Source organism: Larus michahellis, chromosome Z (genome assembly GCF_964199755.1).
Source record: "Larus michahellis chromosome Z, bLarMic1.1, whole genome shotgun sequence".
In the NCBI taxonomy this organism is placed as follows: Eukaryota; Metazoa; Chordata; class Aves; order Charadriiformes; family Laridae; genus Larus; species Larus michahellis.
This window is the reverse complement of record NC_133930.1, coordinates 62,874,050-62,900,736: the sequence shown is the minus strand read 5'-3', so window position 1 is coordinate 62,900,736 and position 26,687 is coordinate 62,874,050. Positions and strand designations below refer to the sequence as shown.

General features: G+C 40.2%; 1 protein-coding gene across 3 annotated transcripts in view; it reads right to left on the bottom strand.

The window, feature by feature from the left end:
• Window positions 1-10,046, bottom strand: part of FER (FER tyrosine kinase) — a 166,579-nt gene extending 156,533 nt beyond the window's left edge. The window contains exons 1-2 of one of the 3 annotated variants that reach the window (XM_074569591.1): window positions 9,967-10,005; window positions 4,100-4,276 (exon numbers count right to left, since the gene is read on the bottom strand). The gene's annotated coding sequence lies outside the window, so the exon portion shown is untranslated. Of the gene's footprint in view, window positions 1-4,099; window positions 4,277-9,966 lie in introns of all 3 variants that reach the window. The other 2 variants (XM_074569590.1, XM_074569592.1) reach the window with 2 other exon arrangements.
• Window positions 10,047-26,687: the final 16,641 nt, after the last annotated feature.

The window sequence follows — 26,687 nt, the reverse complement described above, 5'->3', positions numbered from 1 at the left end:
GCAGCTCTTGCAGCTGTGATCTTACTAAAAACACATGCAAATAAGAAGCAGTGAGCTCCATCAAAGAATAGGATTTACAACTGTCAGTAGCCCAAAAAAAAAAAAAAAAAAAAAAACCCAAACAGATAAAAGCCCAGAAAACAACTCTGAAACCCTCTGCCCAGAATTACAAAATACAGTTCCTTTTTTGGATATACAAAGTTTTCATTTACCTTTTGGAATTCTTTTCACACATGAAAATGGTAGTAATAGACGTGATAGAAGTAAGTCACTGATAATCATGCAGGTGTAAGGCTTAGAATCTAAAGACATCATCTAATTCCTTCCCCTTCCACCACAGAACCACATATACTAACCTATGGCAGAAAGATTTTTGTCAAGGCTCAGTCTTCTCAGGCTCTGATTTAGCATTCCCCTGCCCTTAGCATAAGGAAAAAGCTTCCCAATGACCAAATCTCACCTTCCACATCCCATGAATGAGAAACAGAGAAAACATTAGCCACTTCTTTGCAATTGGAATACCTATTTTTTGACTAAGCAATTCTAATTCTTTCTATCTTTCATTTTAAACCTTTTTCTAGACCACTGCTGCCTTCTGAACATCCTCCAATTGGTCCCTATCTCACTTAAGAGTTCAGAACCTAAAACAGTGTGGTCCTGTAGGACCCACCAACTCTGAGAAGAGCAGAGAGACTACTTTAAATTACTTTTGATCTCCTGTCCAAATGCTTTAACCTCTTCCCAACAGCATGATACTGTGTCCTTAGTTTGTGATCCAAAAATTCCAGTTTCTTTTCCACAGAACTGCACCTTACCCTGTTTCTTCCCCCATTGTGTACCCATGCAGTCCAGCCTACAGACAGTACGCTGCTTTTGTATTCACTGACACCCTGCTTTGTTCCACATGTCTCCCATTTGTCAAGGTGGCAACTTCATTCTCGACCACACCTGCAGTTGTTCCTAGCTCCCCATGACCTGAAAACTTCCTCAGCATGCCTTTTATTTTATCATCTCAGGTCTCCTGGGAAAAAAGTGCAACAGCAAGAGCTGCCACTTGGTAACGAACCATGCAGTAAGCGCTCTTTAGGCAAAGTTACTCAACCAGTTTTGCTTCCATCCTGTAGAATTTCCTACCTCACAGTCACAGGTAAATAGCAAGGCAGATACCTGAGACTGAATCTCACCAAGCAGAAGAGTACCAGAAGGTGAAGGCAGCTACTGGTTAGGAAAAGCAGTGCTAGGCTGGCTGCCACAAGTCACACACTGCCAGTGCGCCTCAGGACTCACAGCTGTGCTTTTATTAACTCCGAAAACGGCAGTGCTGCATACAAAGTAACAGACATACACACACACCTTGCTTTCCAAGGGTAAATGCACCTCATTCTTGTTACCTTCCACACGCTTACAAGAAAGCTTTCCTTCCTGTGTTTTTCTAGGAATTAAACTTTCTTTAAATTAAGTCCTAGGCAGAAAGGCAAGCCAAAAAAATGCACAGTCTCAACAGAGAGTACCTGACCAACCAGTTTCCACTGAACTCACAATCGTGCAGTGTTGAAACATTCATCTCCACACTAGATCTTACAAGAAAAATTGACCGACCAGGATGAGGCTGATAAAAATGACTCTCATGTGGCAGGCGCTGTGCTCTGGTATCTGCAACCCTGTTAAAAGTTCTACAGACTGAAGGACAGGACTGCTACAGAACTACAAAGAAACATACAACACTAAAATGACTGAAAATTGGCCACAATTTGAAAAAAACCCTACATACACACATCAGTGACACAGACTCATTTTATAGTATATTAAAGAAATTTCAGAACAAACAAGCGCAACAAAAGACAACCAAAGTATTGCATTTTTAAGAGATTTCTTGTCTTAGATGAATAGGGAAGATGGAAACAACTGCCAGGAAAAGTGGCAGCAAAAGACAATGCAGAAATAATCAAAAAGCAGCTGTAGAAGCCTTGTTGACTAATGAGTTAGTCTATGCACAGTTAACTTCTTTCTTTGCTGATTTCTTTCATTCCATTAGATTTCGACTTCTCCACTTTGAAGGTAGAAGCAGTCTTCCTTACTTGGAAAAAAACCCAAACCTCTGAGGGTAACATATCATATCTTGATATTCATCTGCTTTGAGATAAATACATGGCAAGTCAGAATGAAAACACACCAAAAAAAAAAAAAATCCAAGTGCAAACTCTCAATCTTGAGGTCACCCACTGAAATGCCTCTTCAGGGAAGACAGAGTGGGGAAGACACTTATACAGTACTGAGGTCTCCCATCATCACAAAAGAGACTTCAGGTCCCAAAACTCTTCTAGCTGCTGCCATTGCATGTTCCAACTTAGAAATCCAGAATACTAACAGGACCTTCTTCCAGAAGCACTGTATTACCTCTTGAGATTTAAGGATAGCCATAGAAAAACAGAAGTCCACAGGATGTGAAATACTTTTAAAACTCCAAAGGTAACTTAATTTCTTCCTATGGCCCAATATCAGCCAGAATTTCTTGCTGCAGACAAAAGTTAGATTAAAAATCTGTCATTAGTCTGTAGTATATGACAATACTGGTCTCCTCAGGAGAAACATAATTTAGTTCCAAGTATTTATCACTCTTCGAAAAGAAATTCAAAGAGCAATCAGGATGTTGCTTCTTCTTTCCTCCTTCATTAAGCTAATTACATCCTTCTGGTTCATTAAACTCTCTACTTAGTTAACGCACTGTTCATTCAGTCTTCTTGAGGTCACTTATCTCCTTGGCATCATTGTATCACGTTTAATGTAGTTCAATTACACAGTATTCTGTACAGAAAACCAGTCCAGGAGGAAAACAGGTCTATGAGCAAAAAAATCCTGTCACTTCCCAACAGATGATATTCCAGACTGTTACACTGCCGTCAGTGTGGGTGAGTGAAAGGTGTTGCCTCAAGTCCTTGTTTGCTGTTCCTGAGCTGAATGATTTTTCCTTTGCACATTCCATATCCTAAAAGATACTCTCTGTAATAAATCTCTTGTTAGATGGGATACAGTTACTCTCACTCATAGTAGAGTAGTAGTCACCACAGTGACAGATGACTATAGTAGAGGTAGAGTCACCACAGAGGCAGACGACTGAACTACGCATTTGCACCCTCCTAAACACTCAAAGTGCATAACAAATTTTAATTTTAATTTAGTTACCAGGGGTAACTTTTCAAGATACATGAAGAAACCTACCCTGTCTTTTTAGATCCAGTAAGTTTTGTTTGGATTATCATCAGCCTCCCCATTTATAAAGAACGCTCCTTCCGAAGGGTATTATTCTAATTTGAAAATATATAAATGGATCAAGCTTTAATTAATGGATGTTACAACAAACAGAAGTTGTGGATGTTCAACCTCCCAGGTCCCTGGAAAAATGGTACTGAAGTGCATATGAGGAAAAGAACGTATGCTTGGACTCTTCACATGGAAATTCATTTGCATGCATAGGATTCAGCCTAACTGATCTTACTGCAACAGATCATTTTTTTTTATCCTCAGTCCTTCATTCTGCATATGAAAAGTATTATTTCCAGAAATTATGCCGAGCAGTTAACACTTCATTTACGAGGCCAATGTTCTTCAGGACATAGCACTGTTCATTATATTCTTCAGAAAAAAAAAAAAAAAATGGAGGGATGATATGTAGGCAAGCGTCATTTAGGTCCCTCAGAATTCTTGCCTTACTGTACTCTGAGACAGTTGAAGGAAATTTCGCTGACCACATCTTTAAACCTGAAATTCCCACTTAATCTGAGAAAAATTCTCTAGACGGACACAAGCAATCTTATTGTAATACTCAAATGTTAACAACCATCTGCTTAATCAGTGCTTTGGAAATGGCAGCTCCCACCAGTTGAACCGCAACCACACTGCAAATGCCTACATCTTCACTAGGCTCCCCAAGTCTGGTTGGGAGGACTTTGGTGATGAAATACTAGAGCAGAAGGGATCATCGTATCACAACCCACCAGAATGATGTTTTAGCAGCATGATAAGCAGGGTATGCACTGCATGCTTTGTGCAAACATGAAGCCTTAGGTTTGACGACACAGGGCATTCAGTAATAGGATACCTCTGGAAGACTGTCCTGCACAGGACACAAACTTGATGCAGCGTGCATCCATACTGCGGCTGCAGCAAAGCCTGGAGAAAACAATCCCATCAGTTGTGGGCAGGTTTCCTTTCAGAGGGTACCAGCTGGCTCCAGAAAAGCAGAGTTAGAAAGCACACAGCATGGAAAACTAAGAGGCTGTGGAGAGAGACAAGGACTGGATCAAACTGAGATTTTTACGTCAATAAGGATGTGTGTAATTACCTCCCCATATACAAAAGAGTAATTTAGATAATTTACGTGATCTAGATGCCAATTAAATTCATTAAAACAGCAGCTCCAGGTTTACTTAACACGTTCACTGACGAGAGATTTCTCACTTCAATTTCAACATTCATCTAAACCAGAAGGCAGAACTGGGTATTAAAAGGTCTTCCTCTATCTTTTGTTACAGACCTTTATCTCTTTACAATTCTTTGCTTTTTCAGATGCGCACATTAATTGCTAACGTTTTTCTGTATTTGGCAAATCAGGCATTTCCTTTTATCTGGTGAACTTCTGTTATCACATCTGCTGAACTGGTAAACAACCATGTTATGGAAATTATGGAAGTGAGATTCTCCTTGGGAGAAAACACACCATTCACAACAATATCAACACTACAAATATACTCCTACCAACAATAAGCAAGTGTGTGTTTTTCTGATTCCATGCATTATATGTTTTAATAAGTAAAACAGTTCTCAAAAGTCGTATGACTTTCCTTAAAATTGGCTACAAAAGCATTTTTCACAACATGTTGCTGAAGAGATAGCATAATTGTTTTAAAATACCATTATTTACAGTGCTTAAGCTTCATATTTTTAAAAACTTAGCCACTTCACTTGACTGCACCCTTTATCTGGAATTCCTGAACTCAGTTGAGATACAAATACTGTGGGGTACTATTTTACATTCGTGAACACTTCAAAGCAGAAGCCACAACCAGGAAGTCAGATGCTATCTGAAAGAAACCCAAAACATTAAAGAAAGCTTTTGCACAATTCACAAAAGCTGGATTTTAATAGACACAGTGACACTACACTACACTAAGCGTATTTTAACAAATCTATACAATTCAGTAACAGATAGGATAAGCTTTAGGTATTCAAAGATTAAGAAAGTTTATCCTAAAACCCTAATCTTATTTGTTTGTAGGTTCACCATGGGCGAATTTTGTGATTTACTAGCCCGGCGGCTAGCAACCCCCCACCAGCTAAACCACTATTAATATGTTATTTGTCTGACCATTACAGCACCAAATATTCAATAAAATTATTCCTGCCTTTATTAAATAACCATTTAATTAAACATTTATTAATGCCTTTATTAATTAACCATTTAATTAAACCATCTGTTTTATGCTGAGAAAAACAAATTATTACTGGCATTCTCAGTTCAAACAGCAAACATTACAAATGTGATGATGAACCACGTAAGTCACAATATGCTGCCAATGTATGGAATAAGATTTTCTAATTTTTCTAAAGCAAAAAGTTAGGCATAAACAGAGCTGGAGAAAAGCAGCAAAGCTGACAAAATCAAGTACCAAAATTAAGAGATTCACAAATTGAGGATGAAAACCTAAATGCCACCCTCTTTGGAATATGCATTATGTGATCATGTAATTAATTCCACCTTGCTTTTCTCCATAAAAGACTGACTCATTTATTACAGAGGATGGAGTACTCTGGGGATGATTCAGCATTCTGTCAGAGGGGCTCATCTTCACGACTCTATTGCGGTCATTGCTGTAATTGTATGTCTCCCAGTTTCTAAACAGGCAATTTACAAAGGGCTCATGATTAATGCACTTTAACACTATTCTGGATTCCATTTCTGCTTCTGGCAAAGAGTGCTTACATAACACGCAACAATTCAGAAACTTTTCACAGGTTGCTCCTACTTAAAAAGTAATTGAGTTTTCATTAGGTCTTAATTATGGTAATTTATTTTGATGCTTAAGCTTAACTTGTTAATTTGTCAGCTGCTCATGTTAAAATAAATCGCTTCCAAAACTATAATATGAAAAAAAGGTTGTGGGACTCTAAGATCAAATGATGACAATTACAAAAGGGCTTGCAAAAGGACTGTCTTCAGACCAAAATTTGAATACCATACAGAAAAATGCCTAATTCACGATAAACTATTAAGTAGTTATTCATTAAGTATTTTCATTACTAGCACTTAATAAGACAGGGTTCCAAATGGACTACAGTATTTTTCAAGCAATATTGTAAAGCATACCTAAAGGACAGTTTAAGAGTACACATGCAATGTTTTTATTTCTCCCTTAACAATTCAAAGTTTCATGTGATCATCTTAATAGAGAGCTACATCACAGAAACATCTCACAGTATGCAACTACTGCTGTTACTCCACGTTCATGCTATCAACAACCCAAGCGCAAGATCTGGCGAGTGGCAGCTCTCCCCCCGGCAGAAATTAAGAGCAACCATATCAGAAAGCCTAACAAAATAACCTCACTGCTCAAGGTGCAAGTTCACAATGTAGACAAGACTAAGCAGCCCCAGCTGTGTTCTAACAAGCCAACTAATACATTTCAAAGATCAGGAATTCTGACAAACCTGTGCAACTGGCCAGAAAACAGTCACTGAACCACAGTACCGTTATGAGTATGGAAAGTTGGCTCTGCACACTGCTATGACACTCATCTATGTCTCGTGAGATGGTTAATAAGAAGCTCAGATGTGGGACAGAAAGTTTGAAATTGTATGTGGTTAAACCATCTGGCCTTTTCCCGTTAGTGCAGAAAGGCAGCAATGCAAAGGAAGCTGGTTACTATAGAGCAAAGGGCAGCTACTATAGAGCAAACTAAGATCCAAAGTAGAATGATGTTATGAAGTACAATTCACACACTTAGATTAATAACAGCATTAAATCTTAATTTATTGGTAATTTATTTTTATCATCATCAGGGAAACACACAGGACTGAAAAAATCCCTATTACTTCAGACTCATCACCTCAAAACCAATGAGCTCTGCCTTTAAACTTGTAGGAGGAATTAGAAAAGACTACAGTCATGCTCTCAGATATGATTTCATGCTATGAAATGACAGGAATCAAAATCCTGGATCCCAGGAAGCTGCCCTGAAAGAAACAAAAGGGCTGGGGGGGGGGGGAGCGGGGGGCTGGGACGGACACAAAAAAATCCACTTTAGAAGCACCCTTGCTTCTTTTTAAGAACAATTTCCAAAACTCCCTATGCACTGTATGCGACCAACCACACACGTAGGTCTTAAAAAGAAAGGTACATATCTTCTCTCAAAGCTAGAAATAAAGCTACAAATTCCACTGATTCATTGCTAAAAAAAGTCTCCAAAATAAATCTTTCCAAAGAAATCCTACAGTTACCTATGTTACAGGAAATGTTACAGTGCAGAAACCTGCTGTGTATTTACATGCATAGTATTTTAAACACTTTTAACTCCCTAATAAAATGGCGAATACTCAACAACAATTCCAAGATCATCTCTAATCTATAATAACCCTCTCCACTAAGTTTTTGAAATACATTTTTGTAAGGCAAATACATCAACACTATATAATGAAGACAGCACTAAGTGCACAGTTTTATCTTAAGATAGGAGCACATATGCAGTTTACTTCCTGCTAGAATGAACTTAGGCTTTCCTCTCTTTTCTTGCTGCTGCTGCTGCTCCTCCCCCCCCAAGCAAAAGAATCCCCTTTCCTTTTCCTAGACCCACTTCCCACACACTGCAAAAAAAAAACCCTCCTGCCTGCGAAGTGATGACCTCATGCTGCTAGCCCATCTCCTTGTATGGAGCAACTCCGGGATCGCCGCCAGCTTTCTCCGCCTTCCGGCTGACACGGCAACATACCTCCCTCCCTCACCCCGCTGCTTCCCAGCTGAGGGAACACCGGGAAGCGGAGGGGGGAAGCGGGGCAGGCAGAGGGGCTCTCCGCATGGACAGCACGAACAGACCGCCAGACACCCGCCCCAGACTCACATCTAGCATAAACCCACTTCGTATCACCAAAGCACCTCTCCTCTCCGTTGCATGAAGAGCTGACCTCTGAAGTATGGAAATACAGCCTACGTTACCTAACCATAGCACAACCCCAACATAGCTGCATCTAGCTTCCCCGTGTTAAACGTCTTTATTTGAGTGAAGCAAATGTTACCTCTCCCCGTCTTAATAAAAACACGCCTTATTTTCCTCTGAATCACTCTACTATAATACCCTCCCGCCCCTTCTTTGGCCTGTCTTAAGTTTCAAGTGTCTCCTCAGAATGACTTCTACATCACCACTTCATTCACTGGCAATCCAAATACCTACTGAAGAAGAACCTTCCTTTGAAAGATTCAGTTGTGACATGAAGTTATAGTTGCAGGAAAGGATCTTGGTGATGGCTAAAAGAGCTTTTGCTTACTTAAAATGTAACCTTATACATACAAGACTTTCTAATCTCCTTCAAAGAAACATCCCCAAGATATTCTGCACGTGTGTATTTTAAAGTTGTAACAGTACTGACAAGTTGCTTCAACACATTAAAAAGGAAATTATAAAAGGAGAGAACATACACTTGTCTCACCAACAATAATAATTACTGTAACTTAACCTGTAACACATCCATCATTTGCAATTTGCTTTGACGGTGAGTGGATTAGAAGTATGAACGTCCCACCTCCTCGAGTCTTCCAAACACTAGCATATGCATGTAGCAAACTTTATCAGTCATCTCTTTATTACATATTGTTTAGTAGGTACAATCAACTGAAAATAATACCCAGTAAATCCTTTTGGTCAAAAAGTTTCAAATGTCACCCAGGCTCTTCTTACATTACAACTTTTTAAATGAAGCTGCATTAAAATACAGCAGAGCATCAAAGTCACTTTGTGCAGGTCTTTTTAGAAAGTGGGGAAAACTTAAGTCAACTGCTTGGAAAGCACTGTTGTCTTCCTGCAAGCAAAAGGCGAGCTGGCTTGCTTAGCAGTATAACAAAAAGTATAACTCTATGTGTTCGCATAGGATGTGTATGCTTATGTAAATTCAAACAAAATAGAAACATATTCCAACATGAAAAGAGATTTTGCTCTCAAAAAACAAATACATGAACATTCAGGACCCCCGCAGATACCAAACCCACAAAGCATAAAAACACACATGAAAAAGGCCAGGGCAGTAGCACTAAGAAGGCCCTGCCTATCCATGCTCCAAATCTAATGTGTAAGTTAAGAAAGTCGCTAAATTTTACAGCGCTGTCACAAGGAGAGGGGGGAGGAAACAAACCCAGAACCAGGGGGGTGCATTTATTTGGGGGGTAGGGGGAGGGCACATAACACGAAGTTTCAAGTGGTGGCGGCGCGTCCTCCTCGTTCTTCGCAGCAGTCACCGCGGCGCAGCCGGGGCACCGGCGACGAGCGGCGCCGCAGGCCCCGGCCCGACTCAGCCCTTCTGCTGCCTCCGCCCCCGCGCCCCGCGCAAGGCCCCGCGCCCCAGGCCCGACTGCAGCCCCGAGGGCGGGGATCCCCACCCGCCGCCCTGCCTGCCCCGCCAGGGCGGAGCCGCCGCCGGCCGAGAGGCGCCCCTGACGTCTCCCCAGCAGGAAGAGACCGGATGCCGATGCCGCCGCCGCCGCCCCCTCAGAGGAAAGCGCGAGCGCCGCTGGTGCCTGCCCCGCCCCGCCCGCAGGTAAATCCCGGCGCGGGGCCTACCCGCCCCCCTGTACCGGCCGCCCGCTGGGCGGGCGGGCGGGAGACGGCAAGGGGGTGAGGGGCGGCTGCCCGCCGGCCCGGGGGCCGTTCCCGGGGCGCGGGCACCGGCGACAGCGGCGACGCGCCGCGCACGGCACCTTCCTACCTGACAAGCCGAGCCCCTCCGCCACCGCGGGCGTCACGGCCCCACCAGGCGCACGTGACCGGTGCGGGCCAATCAGCGCCGGGCTCCCCTTTCTCCCGCCCAGCCAATCAGGGCGCTCCCCGCCTCCTCGGGTGACGCGCCGCCACTGGCGGCCAGTGAGCGAGGGAAGACGGGCCACCGCTGCCGCCCCCCGGCTGGGAGGGAGAGCGCGATTGGATGGAAGCCGTGGCGCTCCGGGGAGGAGAGCGGGGCTACCCGCCTCGCCCCGCCTCCGGCGCCCGATGCGTCCGTTTCCCCAGCAACGGTTTTCCTCACAACGTCCTGCTTCAAAAGACACGCCCAGAAATGCCGTAGGTTTACGGAGAATGGGCACCGAAGCGTAAATTCAAGGTTTAATCACTGGTAAGGAACATTTACGTAATCACAACACTGCGATGCAACGTACACCGGGTTTAAAAGTATTTGTGTAATTTTTGTGCTGTTCGTTACTTGATCATGGGAATACAGGTGTGAACAGCAAGGAAACGTAGGGGACTAAAAAATGGCAAATCCCCAGAAAATAACTCCTGGGCATTGCATGTCATGGAGAGATCGACGAGGAGTCTGGTGCTTCATTAGCTCGCCAACTGGGCGTCAGGAACAGGTAACGAGCAGCAAAAAAGAAAAATAGGGGGGAAAAAAGGAAAATAAGGAGAAAAAAAAGGAAAGGAAGAAAAGAAAAGAAAAAAAGGAAAAAAAAACAAGGAAAAAAGTAAAGAAAAAAGAGCTATTATTGTGACACTAACTTCGCAGATTTAGTGAAACTTCATGAATATAGAAGCATTGTATATTGTCTTTTGTAACAGCAAATTAAAAATTCTTTTTAATTAAGTAGCAATAACAAAGTCTGATACCACAATGCATTTCATACATGCAGAAGAATGTAAGAACCCCATAGCAGGTTAGATTAGATTTACAGATAAATATTCTTTCTCAAGGGGTTGCCCACCACCGGTATTTAGGAAGGATTCTAAAAAACAGGATGTGCACAGAGCAATCATATCCCGATCCACAGTTTCTCTAAGCCAGGATTTGCTGTTAGACCACCGTGTTTAAAAAGCACTAGTGAAACTTTGCAGTGTGCAGTTTTCTACCACTGCTTAAGCCATTTATGCCCTTTTCTTCCAAAACATCTATAGAAACAATTTCCTTCATTTACCTGTTTATCAAATGAGAATTGCTTTCTTTTGCACCTCATCCAATGCAACTCCAGGCAACTTGAGACCTATATACAGTTATAAGCAAGTTTGCATAATATTACACGCACAACGGAGAAAAAAGTCAACTACTTAATTGTAGTAGAAAGTGGGCGTTGTAAAGATGTAATTTACATTTGGATACTTTTCAACAATGCGATATTTGGGATAAAAATATTAATTTAGATGTAAATTCTGAATTCAGTGTAAGAAAATATCAACCACAGGGTTTTATGGCAAATGCGGGTGCAAATGGCTTGATTCAGTCGTGGTTCAGCTATATTCAAACATAACCTATTTTATTGGGCAGACATCTTGTCAGTGAAGCTTCTCACATGCATGAAGATCTTTTATGATTATGTCTATGGTTTGGTAATTTAGCTGGCATTGAGGCCCTTGAACCCGATGAAAACTGGTAGACAATAGTATGAGGGTAGAAAAATCTCTCCTCTTTAGTTTTCTGATTAGAATTTTTTAAACTGCTGTAGAATCTGCTTGATTTTTGAGGAAGAAAGAATTCCTTGTTCTTTTTTGCAGTAAGCTTTTTTTTTTCCAAATCTTTCAGATACTTCTAAAATAAAGATGAAAAAAAATAAAGATGACCGTAGTCACTGCAGTACAGGGTAGATATATGCGAACTATTTTGAAATCAAATGGTTAAATTTATTTGGAAGTGCAATTATTAATTGAATATGGAAAGCTTTAAAAGTATATTAGCACTTCCAATTAAAAGCCAATTTAACAATTTACTTTCTACCAAGCTGCAGATGCTAATCCTTTTTTCTCTTCTGTATCCCAGTCTTCTGGTTCTGCATACATTCCTCCACTCAGCCCCATATGTGATTTCCTCTGCCTGACCCAGGGCCCTCTATCTAACTCCAGAAGTGGAGAGGCTGAGTCCTAAAAGTATCGAAAGGAGACAAAAAGGATCAGGAAAACAAACTTGCTTTTGCTCTAGCAAATTCAGTCAATCCCCAGACATACTTCTTCCAGCCTCTCCTCTTTGCTCCTACCTGTTAAATCCTACACATTAAATCTATAGCTTCATGCTAAATCAAAGCTGATCAACATCACGACTTTAAACCTGCTGGTTTGGGCAATGGTGGTGTTGAAGCATTGTTTCAGACCTTATTGCAAAATTGCCTCCCCAGAAACTCAGCAAACACCTGGACACATGTCGAGTTCTGTGGTGCCACACCTCAACACCTACCAGGCAGAGCACTTCATGGCTCAACTACCTGAAACAATAGCAGCTGTCTAGTAAAAATCCCCCCAAAAAATCAATTTAGTGTCCTGAGTCTGTCGTCTTCTCTCACATTACTCATGTTTTGTAAGCTGATGCTTCAATTTCTGCTAGCTTCCCAACTACTAGAGAATTTTCAGTCTTTCTGTCATTATCTATTTGCCCACCACTAAGACCCTAGAAATACCAGAGAATTTGGTGCTTAAATAGTAAAACTCTTGTCCTATTCAGTTAAGCTCTAGGTTTCAAGAATCTTTTTCTTTTTGTTCTTCTGTTTTCTGCAACTCTTCTGGTACACTGCCAGTCTATAATTCAGTCAGGACATTTTCATAATTTTGAATGCTTCTTTTCTACCTTTATCTAATTTCTTTGTTTATGGCCCATTGCCTAAAATTCCTGGATGTGACATGCAAGTTATCTGCTTTATGCTGATGATGCTCATGTTGAAAAATCTTAAAGTTATTCTTAGGGGACAAATACTGTAGCATTATATTACTTCAAGAATGATAACAACTTTAAATTAAATTACATGGCTGTAAGGGAAGTAGGAAAGAGAGAGATGGAAAGTTCCTCATTATCACTCCTTCAAAATGCTAAAGTAAAATGGGAGTCATTGCAAAATCCAATATAAAAAAAAATCTCCTGGATATACTAAAGAATTCGATTTTACACAAGCCAGTAATACAGAGAAGTTATTACAGAGGTATACTCAGAATAAAAGATTGCAAAGAGACCTCTGTGAGGGCTAAAAATAATAAATTGAGGAAAAAGAATCCCCAGTAATCTCAGGCTTTTGAGCAACAATATGGTTCTTTGATCCCCAACCAAGGGTATATTAATTCCTTCCTGTTGAGTTAGATTTGCTGCAGTTCCTTGATGAGTTAGGCAGGAACTAGTATCTTTTTCTAAACTATCTTTGAAAAAAAAAATTGCAGTATACCATTTTACTCATTCTTTTCCTGTTTACTATCACTATTATTGTAAAGAAATACAGTAAAAAGTTTAAATACCTACACAAACTGGGTATTAAAGCACTGGAGGTTTTGTGTCAGAAACAGAATACTGTTACTACCACTATTATGAAAATTACTCTGGTTTTTCTATTATCTCTCTGGTTCTATCTATTATCTAGATAATAACATAATAAAACTCAGGCATGTTAAAGCAGTGAAATAAAGAGCATGTGAGTACAGAGCTGAGCAAACAGCTGAACTTTCCTTTCACCTCTGCCATAGACATTCTACTTACGCAAAGCGCTCTCTGCATCAGGATTTCTATCTATAAATGGCAACATCAGTAGTTTCCTTGAGGGATGTTAGAAGGCGTACATTGTTAATATTTATAAAGCATTTTCAAACTGTTGTATGGAAAAGGTTAAAAAAAGCAAATAATAGTATGCAGAATAAGGATATTTTGGTTATTCTGTCATTGGCTATGGTAGTCTAATTTTCATATTCTTTTTACAGATTTTCATTATTACTTGCTATTTTTCTCTTCTCTTCTTTTTCTCCGACCCCCATTTTGTACTTCATATTTTGAATTTCAATGTCTGTTGCTATGACAACACCACGATCTGACTAGTGCTGCCTTCAGACCCTTTTCAAATCTACGTTGTGCTGTTTAAAACTATACATTTTGTGTTTAAGGTGCCTGGAGATTTCCTTAGAATAACCTCACAGGGTTTTCCCGATCATAAGGTATGGTGCAGATATGCATTCCTAAATCCTAGCACCTGTCATTTCTTTTCTATCCCTGTACACATTACTTTGAATAATTGCCTGTCTAGGACATGGCTAAATAGAAGATGGTGGGATTAACAGAAGGAAGCATATTTGTCAGTCTTTCCTTATATAAATATAAAAATATATATATAAAACACATATATAAACATATACATATATATGTATATACATATACAAATAGGCAGGCACATGTACATGTGCACATACACAATTTGTTTTTCAGCTGTGTGCAAGCTGGAATCTTCCACAGAACTTCCTAGAGAAGTAAAAGAGGCCAGCAAGTTCTGTTTAATTTTAAAATAATGAATTTAAACTCAGCAGACACAAGGAAAGATTGACAATGATGTGAGGGAATGTAAGTCATGTTTTCATAGAATCATAGAATTGTCTAGGTTGGAAGGGACCTTTAAGATCATCAAGTCCAACCGTTAACCTAATACTGCCAAAACAACCACTAAACCATGTCCCTAAGCACCACGTCTACCTGTCTTTTAAATACCTCCAGGGACGGCGATTCCACCACTTCCCTGGGCAGCCTGTTCCAATGTTTGGTAACCCTTTCGGTGAAGAAATTTTTCATGATATCTAATCTAAACCTCTCCTTGAACAACTTGAGGCCATTTCCTCTTATGCTATCGCTTTTCTCTTAAAAGGAGCTAGTGATCCTTGCTAATGCCCGAATACAAAAAACAAGCATGTAATGGAGCAGCCGCTCATAATCCAAAACTGAGGACAAGCATTCAAATCTCTGATTTTCTGAGACTATTTACATTCTTGATAAATTTGCTGCTGTTATCATTAATTAGAGTCATAGGCTGCAATCTAGCAGGTGGTAGCAGACACACTGCTCGAGTACTGGAACAGACTCACTATAATCTAAATGTGGGATCTAAATGATGCACTGCATCAATTACTGATAAGGAAGGGGGCAGAAGTCCCATAGATAAGTTCCTGAGCACTTAGTCCAATTTAAAAAATAATTACAGAGTTTATGCAAAGTCATTACAAACACTGGGCCCCGTTCCTAATACGCCAGTTTTATCCTGTGCATCAGATAGCATTGCAGACTGGCACATTGTTTTCATTTTCCTACCGCTAGCTCTGTGGACCAAGCATTGCTCATACATAATATTATGCTCCTTTTTATAAAAAAAAAGTGTTCTGCTGTGAAAATTTGTTTCAAATTCCCCTTCAGTTGCTGTCTGAAGAGCTAGTTACTACTCTTCAGCTTGAGGAATAATAATGTCTCAGCTAAATGTTTCTCCTTGAAAGTTATGGGATTTATATCTTGCTGCTTACTTACCTGCATTGGAGAAAGGTGTGAATGTTTATAATTCACATAATACAGAAACCACCTTAAAAGAGTTCAGCAGTGTTAAGGCAAATTAATTTTCCAACTGCAAGAATGTGTGACAGCCACACGTTGGTCTACCTAAGTAAAAGCACACCGCGCTTTCTGTTGATGTTTTCTCTTGGATTGTAGATTCATGATGTGAAATCTTTGGATACAATACCTTAAGTCAGTATTGCTCCCTCTGCCATCCTTCCACTACCACGGGTTCCCCTCCTTCATCTTCAGAATGCAGTTTCCCCACTAATGCCCCCAGAAGTGTTTATGCAACTGTTCTGCAAAGTAGATAAGGGAGATGACCCAGCTTAAAAAATAGTCTTGCTATTACTTTTAATTATACATAATTTCTTTATAAAAGTCTTGTTACGCTTTTTGAAACCAGATGTGTTCCCTATCTCCTTAACACCACAGCCAGACAACTAGTTGGACTAGCACAACTCAGCCACAGAAGTCTAGGTAAGAGCAGTCTGGGAAAGGGGATAAGTGGCAATACCTCAGGCTACTATTGCCACTAAAGAGTACAACTCCTGAAGGAGCAGGCTGAGATTACTTTCTTGGTGGCATCATACTGGGCTCCAAGCCTGGGACAGGAAATACACCTCTTTTTCAGTGAATTTGTTCACTGCCTTATCTACTTTGAGGAGGAGACAGTAGAGCAATGCACATACTAAGCTATTTTGTATTCTGAAATAAATCACGGCCTTCACTATGCATACATTTGTATGAAACAGTTGTCAGCATATTTAAAAAAAACAAACACAAAATACCTTGAGGCAAATTCCAGCTTAAAGTATTCCTGCCTCTCTCCTATAATGCACATTCCTTCTCCTGTGCTGCAATATGCTACTACTCTAGATTGTGCTGACACAACTGTTGATCAGATTACATTGTGAACAAAGCTGATAAGCCTAAATAAAATCCTGCAACCAAACAAAAAAATCTTTAAGAAAAGACTTGTTAATCCATGATCTAGAAGTTGAGCCTTTGCCTTGAGACATCAGCATGTTTTCCAGAACACGTTGATGATTTAATCCATCTGAGCAGGTTATGATTATACCTACTATGGTGAAGGACAGTAGCCTTTCGAAAATGTAAGCAGCAGCAGAAGATAAAGGTCAACCTCTTGATTAACGTGAAAATCCCCAAGAAGGCAGACAGGAAACAGAAGGGAAAGTTTATAAAACTACACATTTCTTGGGTGTTCTTCCTTTAAGGAAAAGCTTTTGCAATTTTGTATAAATTGGTATCCACAGCACCATGGCTGGTTTAGTGACTTGACATCTTTATAGGTGAATGATGATGAGAGGTGTTTCTTGGAGTTAGTGTACCAATAGGTGTAACTCTTTCTCTAAATCTCTCCCTAGACCTAACAAACAAGATGCACACACCAGGTTTGTGGAATTAAATTACCCTACTTTTATTTTAACCTTTGTCTGGTGCCAAGGGTAATTTCAGTATGAAAACCTGTATAAATCTTTTCCTCACTTTCTCATTTCCCTTCAGAGGAAGAGAAGGGAAGTCTGACTACTTCAGACGGTTCTTCCTGAGTGGGGTTTAAATTTCCCCATATTTTAAAATTTTGGTTTTGCTACCTAGATAGAGCTCAAGTAAAGAGCCAAAGTATTATTGTTGCCCCTGTGCCAGAAACATCTTACTAAAATCCCTTGTCTTTCATAACAGAACTGTCCTGTCTGGCAGTATTTTTCAGTACCTTTTAGTAAGAGTACCTGGAGGAACACCATGGCATTGCAAACTACAGAGCAGGAGAATTTAGGAAGAGACAATACTGGAGTTCCCAAGGCAAAAAAATGCCAATTTAGTCATTATTTACTTTCAAGTTTTTATGGAGAGACATAAGAACTTTGTTTAGAAGGTCTCTAAAATGGAATTTCTTCTTATCAGAAACTGCTTTAGATTTCTGGAGGTCAGTCCCCTGGGAAACTTTACATGTCATTACTCTTCTTGAAACAGAGCATATTTCACAACTAAAATTGTCTTTCAAGTTTTATACAGCCCAGCAATAATAACAACTGGGTACAAAGAGATACCTGCCACACAGTTTCTGTCTCTCAGAGTCCATCCCAAACCTCTTCCAAGTATATAAGAGCTCACACATCCTTGCCTGGAAAGACCAGCTAGTCAAGTCTGTGAATAAACATACATACATTAACAAGTAGATTCTCTCAGAAAGTGAATTGGGGAAAAAAAAAATGAGAGAGAAGGGATCAATATCTTTCTCACATTTTTATACAAACTCTTCTACTACTACATGCTACTAGTAAAGTTATAGCAAGTTGATTAGCTCATAGCCCTGGAAATCAAGCTGGTGCTTCCTAGCATATCTAACATGTTGTGCCACTGGACATTCAATGAGTATTTAGCAGATTGTACCCCTTTTATGTAGTTTAGATAGCCCCTGGCAGGCCTACACAATCTTTTAAGGGTGAGTGCATACACGCACACTGTTACGTGAGACCTGTGGTCAGTGAATCACACTGAAACCAGCAGTAGGATTTGGAAACAGGAGTTTTATGCAACAGCGATCATTATTCCACATAGCGAGAACCTTTTCCTGTAGGGTACTGATATCCTGCATATTGAAGCCAATGTATATTGACATCGATGGAGTGGGAGCACATCCAACAGCCGACACTATGAATTCCACAGCTTGCAGCAATATACACCAAATGAAAAACAGGCAGATATCCATCTTCCAGCTTTGAACACCTGCAGGTGAAGCCGTAACAAATTGATTAGTGGTTTTTACTTTTTTGCCCTTGTCTAATCAGCTACAGTAAATCAATTGTGCCCTCTAGAATCCAAAGCAGGATAAGACAGGCTTCTGACTTGATTCAATTTCATTATTTAAATACAGAAGTCAGCAAAGGATATTTGAAAGGAAAAGTTTATCAAAATAGTTTGCTTTGTTTCATTAATGTTTCCCTCATCTCTATTTTATTCATATTGTATGTAATCATAAATAGTGTTTCTTGTAAAACACAAGATTTTTTCCTGCTCTAATATATATTCTAGGATTATGTTGATACCGTTTCAGCAGAAACTGCACTAAAATTTTTGATGTAAATGCCAAGAATAAAATGTCTATAGCTTATCAGCATTCCTCACTTACTGTTAAATATCAAATTACAGAAATTGCTTGGCTAGTTCATATTAAATATCTGGAATAGTGTTTGTGCTTAGCTAAAAAATAATCTTTTTCAGCTGTAGGAAATATTGTTTTGATCTGATTTATTATGATCCTTTTAGGTAATCGGGATAGCACATTTAAAGACACATTCTGTTTGTTTCATCTGAGTCTCTTTTTATATATTTTATAAATGCAACAACACGCCTAACCTTGAAAAGAGTGAAATATAGCAAGACTCATCTCGCTGCATTATGGTGAGTTTACTTATTGAGGAAGACTAAATGGATCTTCAAATAAAGTATATAATGCAAGATTTCCATTGGCAGCTTCTCTGTAGATGACCCAAATAAACATATCTAAGTATGGATGTCTCACATTATTATTCTGTCTCAGTTCAAGCAAGACATGGCATCATTATTATCTGGAACTCCCTCTATAATAGTTATGAGAACTGTGAACCCCACAAGTATTTGTCACCATGTGACAAGGTTAGATGGCTTGTTCCCAGGCACCTATATTTAAGTATTTGAGTTGTACACAAGTGCAGAGAGCTAGCCACCTCAAAATGTAATCAAGACTAGCCAGGTGCCAGAGCACAGTAAGGACCAGCTGCTTCCTAAGGGTCAGTATCTCCCGGGCCTAGGGAGTCAAGGGGAAGCCCAGAGATGGCAGTGCAGGGACTTCACCAGCCACATCACCACCCTAGGAAGGAAGGAGGGCAGGTGCTGGGGGGGAGGGGAGGAGGGAGGGGACTGGTAGTGAAGGAAAGGCAGCCCTGAGTCCAGGGCATCTCACAAATCTATGAGGACGGGGCAGGTCCAAGATAGAGCCACCCAAGGAAATCAGCCCCCACAGGTCATCATTGGTAGGATCTATGGGGAGATGTGGCTGGAGACCAGTGCTCCTAGATAGGGGCCAAAGACCCAGGGCTGAGCTTAAATGGAACCCCTGTGCCCATGAGGGAGGATGGCAGTCCATTGCATGGGTGGGGGTCCCAATAGGGCTGATCAGAGCCACTAAAGTCAGTTAGTGCCTGTGGAATAATTACTAAATTGGCCAAGAATACAAAAGTGCAGCATTGTTCACACATTAAGGAAAGTCATAAAACCAAGGGGCTTCTGAGGTAGAAGAATGCAACGTTTGTGATTCTCTGTACAAGGCTGTTTGCGAAACTACAGGAGGGATGGAACGGAATGCGATTGTTCCATGGCCTTCCCTTGTGACGAACAGCAGATATGGGAACGAGATGGTACTACGGAACAGATAAGCTGCCTACTTGCTTACTACAAAATGGATAAGCGGCCCTACTTGCTACCCGAGCCAACTTTTCATCAAATGTTGATGAAATGCTGTCCTTTGTGCGAACTTTGCTCATTACAATGTACCAAAACACACCTCCATCCCGGAGGCTACCTGCCTCCAAGGTACGACCACTGCTCCTTGAGTACACCAATCATAGTAAAAGTATTAATGACTAAAGTCACTCAAACTCCACTTTGAAGATAAAAAAATAGTATAAAAATAGCCCCAGAGAGGGGGGATATCGGGGAGGACACCATCGTGAACAAGTCGAGGAGAACTCCATCACTGACTTCCGGGAGCAGTCGACGGGCTGAGCCTTTCTTCCCCCGCATGGGGACACCTTTGGGTAAGACTTAGGTCATACCGAGTGTTTCCTCGGGGAACTTAGAAATTTCTCTAGGGAATCCCTATCCTACATTTATAGCCAGGCTGTATTGTTTATAACTTTGTCACGCGTTTTGTGTACTTAACAATATCTTTATTTGCACGTGCTTTGCAGACAGTGTATTTATCACCGGCAATCCTAAGAACCTATATATGTGTTGTTTAAATAAACTGCACTGTTTAAGTAGCTGGTCGTTTTGGTTTCTCACTGAACGTGACCAAAGACTCAAGAGTGGCCATGCTAGTTCAGGAGCACGACTAGACTGAAGGTGCAGTCCACTATTAGTGTATCCAAATTGTAATAGTTTAATACATATTAAACGCGATTGGACTGATAGTGCTGAATTGGGCATCACTCAGAACTTAAACCTAGCCGCACCTAGCCTCCCAGCTCGGTGAGGAGCGTTAGAATGCAAGGGGGTTTATCTTCTGCCAAAACCACCTTTCACACAACAGTGCCCTAACAGGAGATTACCAAAAAAGGGTATTTTAGGGAGATGGAGACCTTCTTCATGGTTTTCTGCTTCACTTGCTCCAGTTTGTCAACATTTCTTGTACTGGGTGTCCAAAACTGGATGCAGTAGTACTCTAGATGTGTTCTAACATGCTGCGTAAGGCAGGGTAATCACTTCCCTTAATCCGTGCTTGTGTTAGTATAGACCAGGATGCTGTTGGCCGCCTTTGCTGCCAGGGCACACAGCAGACTCATGCTCAGCTTGCTGTATACCAGGACCTTCAGCTCTTTTCCAGCAGAGCTGCTCCCCAGTTTGTTAGTTGTTGCATCTGTTAACAACCTAACCTGGATACAAGAATATTGCAGGAGAGGGCTTTCAAAGCCTTGGCAGACTTGGAATATAGTCAGTGAATGAAGCTGCAAACCACAAAGGAAAAAAGTAGTTCAAAAATTTAAAGGTTAAGACAAATGAATGTTGGTCACAGGAGTTGAATTCTATCCCTGCCTTTGTTGTACAGACCTCACAGTGTGTTTGCATGTTAGTAGCAGTTCTCAGAATCATGAATTTCATATTTCATAGAATCATAGAATGGATTGGGTTGGAAGAGACCCTTAAAGATCATCTAATCCAGCCCCCCTGCAACGAGCAGGGACATATTCAACTAGATCATGTTTCTCAGAGCCCCATCCAACTTGACCTTGAATGTTTCCAGGGATGGGGCATCTATCACCTCTCTGGGCAACCAGTTCGATGTTTCACCACCCTCATAAAAAATTTCTTCCTTATATCTAGTCTGGATCTACACTCTTTCAGTTTAATCGCATTACCCCTTATCCTATCACTACAGGCCCTAATAAAAAGTCTGTCCCGATTTTTCTTTGAAGCCCATTTTAAGTAATGAAAGGCCACAATAAAGTGTCCTCAGAGCCTTTTTTTCTCCAGTCTGAACAACCCCAACTCTGATCATTTTTGTGGCCCTCTTCTGGACTCGCTCCAACGGGTCTTTCTTGTACTGAGGACTCCAGAGCTGGACGCAGTACTCCAGGTGGGTCTCACCAGAGTAGACTAGAGAGACAGAATCACCTGCCTTGACCTGTTGGCCACACTTCTTTTGATGCAGCCCAGGATATGGTTGACTTTCTGGGCTGCGAGCATACATTGTTGGCTCATGTCCAGCTTTTCACCCACTAATACCTCCAAGTCTTTCTCCACAGGGCTGCTCTCAATCCCTTCATCCCCCAGCCTGTATTGATACTGGGGGTTACCCTGACCCACATGCAGGACCTTATACTTGGCCTTCTTGAACCTCATGAGGTTCACATGGGCCTACTTTTCAAGCTTGTCCAGGTCCCTCTGGATGGCACCCCATCCCTCAGGGTTGTCAACTGCTTGGTGTCATCTCAGCTTGGTGTCATCTGCAAACTTGCTGAGGATGCACTCGATCCCACTGCCTATGTCATTGATGAAGATACTAAACAGTACCGGCCCCAGTACTTATTCCTTGTCCTAGAGTACTTGATGTGGCAACTTTAATGAATTTATTTTAAGATAGGTCTTTATAAGCAATAGAACAAAATTTCACTAAGTTCTTCTCTTCCCTGCAATCCTGTTTTTCATGAAGTACAGAAATAATTTTGTAACTTTAAATATAAGCAGGGATAGATATGTCTTTTCTGGTTTCTTCATACTCTTTTTAAAACAATAGCAGTACCTAAAAATGTTTCTCACATTCATCTTCAAATACCATATGAATATTTAATAGTCCGGTTTCAAATCTGCATATGGCCAGCTGTCACAGGATGGCACTACAGAGAATCTGGTATAACTTTGGTATAAGCTACAGAGTCATATCCTTCCCTAAATCTGAATTTGCTTGATAGCCTAGAGATATAGCTATTGTCAAATCCAGGAATAAATCCTTTTTTGCTTTCAACTTGAATCTCATCGCTTGGTTGGCACAAATTGTCTTCCAAAGATAACGGGTGTTCAGTCCCACCAGTGAGCAAGCTGAAAAGTTCTTTCTCTGTTGTGAAAGTCTGTAACATTTATCCAGAAGATCTGCAAAGGTTTGTGGTATATTCATTTGGGTTTTGTTTTATCTTTCTTATTCTGTCTCTGGAAGAAACTCATAGATAGCTGCAATTAAAAATTATTATCCAGTGAAATGGATTAAAAATAATCAGACTTGTGTTTTTTCTAACTGTAAATTAACAAATTGATAGTATGTATAGATTTAATGGGCAATAAGATCATGAAACTGTAAAATAGTCACCAACGTAGGTGACTATCAAAGTCCAGCTGTTCACTTACTAAGTTGCTTCTTTTCATTTAATTAGTAGACATTCTTTAAATTTTCACATAAAATCACCTGCACTTTTATTGAGAAAAGGGAAGATGAAATTTCCCTTAGATGAAATTTAGCTTAGAATCCACCTCTTATTTTAGTATGATAAATGCCCCGCATTCCATCTGTGTATTAAATGTTTAAATTTTCTTCTCAAGCTCCTAGGTGGTAGCTATGAATTCAGGCATAAATATCTGATTAAGATTGCATAAATCATGCAATGCTTTCCAGAGTACTTTTAAGATTGGAATGCCTACTAATAAAATCTCCAAAATTTGTGTAGCACTGATCATCCTCCAGAAACAGAAAATGCTATAAAAACTGTGCACTCAGTCTTCTATTCCTGACTTACAGTAATAGCAGTGCAATCCAGATCTGTGGGTGAAGTCACTTGTGATAAGCCAGGAAGGTTACTTTCACAGCTATTAAATCCTGAAGCTCCTAAATGCTCTGGATATACCTATCCTAGTATATTCCCTGGCATATTTTTGCTCTGTGCCTAACATTGACCAAAATTATCCTTGGGCATGATTTGGGAGTCAGAATTTATGGGGGCCTTCTCCCCTCTGACAGGTAGTTTGCTTGCAGCTCCTTTTGGAGACCCACCTAGTGACTTGACTAGAATAGCTGTGGTCATTTTGTGCCAGTTGGCCTCAATATTCAGGAACGCTTTCCTCGCACATTTCGTTTACTGGTGCGGATGAAGCCTCTGAGTATACTTGGCATCAGCTGCAGTAACCCTCAGTGGTGTTTCAGAGAGCATTCACATCTGTAGGGCAGGAGAAAGGGAAGAGGGCTTCTTATTCACATGTTTCTTCTCAAAGGGACTCTGATTTGCACATGCTGAAGTGACCTAAAACTTACCCCTTGTCAGAATGATCTCTGCAAAGTAGTATAAAAGCACTTCCCAACTACTAATTCCCTAAATATGTCCCAGGCTGTGAGTCCCTTAAGACTTACATACATTGCCCTCTGTCATTATGTGCTGACACTGCAGCCGCTGAAGAACATTGTCTTCAACATTGCTGATGTCTCAGCATCACTCAGAGAGCAGACATCATCTTGTCCAATGTTGACTGCATACTCATATACTAAATATTACATAAAACATTAGTCATGCACAAACTGTATGATGATGATGATCAGGATCTCTGATGTGTTACAGCCTTTCTACTGAGGGCAGATAATAATAATAGTGATAACAGAGTTGATCATAAGCTTTTTTGCTTGGACAAATGTGAGTCAGCAGGGTTTACCATCTAGCCCTCATTTGTTAATGAGGCTTTGGGGTCACAGTCCCAATGGACTGCTCCAGCTGCCAGTGGCTGAAGTACATAAATAATCTTTTCCCATGGCCGCATACTGGAGTGTTAAGAAAGGTGTCATAGCACTGGAAGTATCTGGCCAGGGGAAATTTAAGGTTTCTTTATGCTACCAGATTAGCCAAGGCAATCTTAACAGAGTAGAATATGATTCCAGAAGTCTTTTTTGTGCTACACGTGAGGGAATGAGGTCCATAGTTATGAATTATTTAGTCCATTCTTGCATATGGTGCCTTTCAAACAAAATAAACAGTTGAGCTACACATAGCAATAATGCTTCAAGAAAAGAAGTGAAGAATTTGTGTAGGTTTATTCAAAATTGTAAAGAGTATCTGCTTTTGACAAGCATTCCAAATTGGAGACTGGTTAGTATGATTTTTAATTCTGAGATCTCTTGAAAAGGTTTTGGGGATCCTTTAATGACAATAAGCTGTCAGGCCTAATTGTTGTGCCCCACTTTAAAAACTGTACCTTTGAATTGTATGTCCCTTTGAATTTTGCACTACAGCACGTGACCAGAAATATATTAGAGAAAAATGTCACTTCCAAAATCTTTCTTTAATACCACTTCATTTCATACTCATTTTGTTCCTCTTATCCCTGAAGATAAGAAGAACCCTTCTTGTTTCTCACACAGACAATTCCAGCAAGGAATATCATACTCTGATACAAATTCTGATACAGAAGAAGAATATTTTAAGTGAAATTGGAAATGTAAGGAAGAGCAAAGAATTACTACGTGTCAATGGTACAGGAGTATTTTCCTGCTGTAATTTATTTGCTGTTTGGCCATGCAGGCTGATGCATAACATACCCAGAGCTATGCTGGGTTTTTTTGCTGATAACACTTTTCCAGCCATTGACGTATCATGAAAGTATCATTCTATGGAAATCTCTTTTCTGCTTAATTTTCTACTTTATTGGATTTTTCTTCTCTTTTGCTTCACTTCTTCTAAGCTTGATATTTGTACTAAATGCCAACTGATTTTTTTTTTTTTTTTGCTTGCGCTCTAATGATATTGTTGGTTCACTGTCTTACTGTAACTAACAGCATTTTATGGTAGCTAGAGGATTTTTAGATTTCCTGTCACTCCTGTATTTGTTGTGGGTTTTTTTAAAGAAAAGTACTTTTCATCCATTGTTATGAGAATTTGTACATGTTTTCTAGATGTGTGTTTGCAAAATTTATATTTCTCTGATTGATAGATTCAGGGCAGTATACATCATGTTACACTTCAGAAGTAAAATTATAGAATTTTTCCTGGGATACCACCTGTTATCTGACAAATTTATATAGCTGCTAATGTTGGTCTCCGTGAAGGGATGCATCTACTGGAATAAACATATAATCTGTGTGCTGTTCCACAGAACCATCATATGAATGAGGTGCTATATCTTGTGACAGCTTTTGTAAGCATTAGAAATACCAGGAAGAAATTTTGCTATGAAACATATTATGTATGACCTGCTTCACCAGTCTTGGTCTTGTAAGCTGCTGTACAAGAACCTCCCATACAGGAATTCTGACTGAGCGATTTTCTATATATCTTAAAATTATGTATTTTAAAAAAAAAAGTGAGTATAATAGCTCTAAATTTCACACAATCAAACTGCAACTTTGAATAATTGCTCAAACTTACTAGTAGACAAGAGGACTGAGTTACATGGAGTAGTTTTTATTTATATTCAGGCTTGGAAAAACAAGGTCACCGGCATTCTGAACTTCCCCCCTCTGTTTCATTTGACCTGCCAATCAGATTTTTTGGAGTGAGAGTAGATGTCCAGTATTGTGCCTGTTTGGTGCGTGTTTCCTCTGTTAGTGCTAGCCAGGCTGCTCTGACAGTTTGGTGAGGTAATGCAGACTCTACAAGCCTAGACTCAGCGACAAGTCGACTTATAAGAGTGGCTTTCAATTAAAAATGTAACAAAACTGGAGTTAAAGACTGTATCTGTACATGGTGAGTTGCCTATTTTTGAGACTCAAATGTGTGAATTCTCCGATTTTGAAGGAACACATGCTTTCAGCGAAACTTGATCTCTTGATACTTATACACACATTAAGGAGGATGTGAAAGAAAGTCAGGAATGCTGCATCACATTGGAACAGGCTGTCCAGGGAAGTGGCTGAATTTAAAAGATGGGTGGACGTGGTGCTTAGGGACATGGTTTAGTGGTGATTTCAGCAGTGTCAGGTT